Raw genomic sequence first — 2591 nt, 5'->3', positions numbered from 1 at the left:
GAAATCACTGAGCAACAACACCCAAAAGGAAATCTACGAAAACATTGTCCTGTTCCTCCAAGGTTTGTGATATAACTCGCACTGCATTTGAATGACTAAAAATGCTAACAAGGACCCACAAAATTATTTGCTCCAGTTTTATTCTAAAGCCTTTTTTCCTTATGCGTTATTTGTAACCAAACTGATGTACATTCATTCATAAAACAGGTCCAGTGCCACTGAAATGTTACAGTGGTGGAAGCTTCTACATGTATCTCAGAAGCATTTTCCTCAGTTTTGGCTTTCCAGATTTACCTACATTAATATCACTTCTGCCATCTACACAAAAGTCAGAGGTAAATGAAAAGAAATTAGACATATTCAAAGGGAAATTAAAAAACTTTCAAAAGAATTACAAAGACCCAGGTGGTAGCTTATTGTTTCTTCTTCTTCTTTCCAGCTCATAAGTACCTTCAATACCTCAGAACTGCAACAGTTTCTTAGTCAATCCAGCGTGATTAATAACAACTCGGGCATTTGTGACATTTTCAACAACTTCAACAACACTGCCACCTTCCTTGAAACTGTATGTCCCTCATTTAAATTAATGACCATATTTACATGTTGGAATTAGCATCCCAGTGTGAATCTGTTAATGTTAATGTCATTGAATGTGTAATTGCATGTACTGTAAATGCCACATTTAGGAGGACGTTCCAGATGATTTGAAGGTAGTGATCCTCCCTTGTGTCTGGCCCTTGGCGCTGAGCAGCTACAGCAGAATTGAAGTCAATTTGTGGTTTAACCTGCGGTTGAAAAACTATTTAAGATTCCTCACTAAAAACCTCATCAGCTACACTGAAGTACAGAATACCACAGGTGTCGCCTTCCAGGAACTATAAGTCTTCTCTCAGGCTCAGAACATTCACTGGATGGATGGCATGAAACTCATTTTGTATTACTGTCCTTTAAACAGGGTCAGTTTTATGGGAAACAGCTTCACATACAACATCTGAGAGTTTGGACGGGCTGATGTGTACACATCCATAAACAGCTACTTAAGAGTTGGTAAGCTGCATAAGAGTTTAAGTTGAGTTTTCTTTGTCGTTTTGCAGGCTTCAATAGATATATATATATAAAAAAATATATATATATATATATATTAAATAAGTGTGCACAGGTTTTAACATGAGATATCAGTCAGTTGCATGCAGTTGCAAATATATAGTTGTCTAGATTAAAAGCTTTATTTCGCACCTTAATCTGTGTAAGAGCGATTTATGCTGAACTTTTTTGGTTTAGCTATTTGTCCACCTGGGGGAGTATTGAGCTGGGTGTCTCATCACTTCCCTTGAGTTTAGGTAAAGTTTTTTTTAGGATTCAGGGCTAGACAGTTTCAGGTCTAGAGGGCTACAGTCCTGCAGGGTTTATATGTTCCCCTGTTTCAACACACTTGATTAAAATGAATGAGTAACTGACCAAAACTGGATAAGTTGTTGGATCCATTAACTTTGAATAGGTGTGTTGGAGCAGGGAAACGTTGAAAACCTGCAGAACTGCGGCTGTCTAGGACCAAACTTGCCTACTGCTGGGATCAGAAAATGATGAAGAAGACAGGGCTCTTACCAAAGTCATGAGAAACTCACTGACAAACAGTATTTAATGATCTCAACCAGCAGACACTAGTTTTGTATGAGCTTTGAATTTTCTAATGGGAACAAGACCCAAAGAAAGTAAAAAATTTGGACATTAGAATTTTTGCAATGCTAGAGAACACTTTGCCACCCCCTGTGAGGCCTGCAGAGTAGCTTCTACAATCCTGCATTTCACCATATTTAGAATCAGAATCAGAATCAGAAAGCCTTTATTGTCATTGTAAACCAGAGCATACAATGAGATTATCACGTTAAAAGATTAAATAATTTCAACATTATGTCACTGAGATATTATTTGAATATTTTGCTGACATCTTGAACTTTTACTTTGCTTGCAGGGTCTGGAGCCAGATGCTACAATTCCAAAGACCCAGAACTAAACTCTACCTCCTGGTTTGCCAACTACATCGGCAGCTTTGTGACATTTATTACCCTGGATGATCTCACCACCTTTGTCTCCACCACTCCGGTGTGGCATGATATCACATCTGTGGAATATACTTAAAGCTTCAAAAAAAAAGAAAAAAAAAGAAAAGAAAATATATATATATATATTAATTAGGCTATTTACTGTATCTTAACAGTTTGGAGTCTTTGACACAGTTTTTTTTTCTCCTTTTTTTCCCCCTAGTTGTTATCCTGCTTTCTTCTTTATGTCAGGAAGAAACTGTGTTAATTTACCCAAAGGAAATATATTGGTTGTGTAGTGAAATAAGACTGACTTTAATTAAACTTCTTATGAATGACAATATGTGGACAACTGTGCTGGCTAATAGGTCTTCCTCGCTTGTACACGCTGTCTCTACCTCCCTTGTTTGCTCTGTAGTTCTTTTTCTGTTAGCATCATGCAGCTAATCAGCATGAGTGTGGATGGATAACCAAATGCAATCAGAGGCAATTATGCTTCTTGCTGAGCTTGTGTGAGTATGTGTGGTGTGCATTTGTGTGTACATTTTA

The 2591-nt window shown here is 37.4% G+C and overlaps 1 long non-coding RNA gene across 1 annotated transcript; it reads left to right on the top strand.

Annotated features, from left to right (window-relative positions):
- Positions 1-235: 235 nt before the first annotated feature.
- On the top strand, positions 236-2097 carry LOC121649470. The gene is made up of 4 exons (XR_006012126.1): positions 236-335; positions 440-565; positions 687-1047; positions 1973-2097. It is a non-coding gene; the product is annotated as an uncharacterized LOC121649470 (long non-coding RNA).
- Positions 2098-2591: the final 494 nt, after the last annotated feature.

The sequence above is a fragment of the Melanotaenia boesemani genome, chromosome 11, assembly GCF_017639745.1.
Source record: "Melanotaenia boesemani isolate fMelBoe1 chromosome 11, fMelBoe1.pri, whole genome shotgun sequence".
Classification (NCBI taxonomy): Eukaryota; Metazoa; Chordata; class Actinopteri; order Atheriniformes; family Melanotaeniidae; genus Melanotaenia; species Melanotaenia boesemani.
This window is presented reverse-complemented; position numbering and strand designations above follow the sequence as displayed.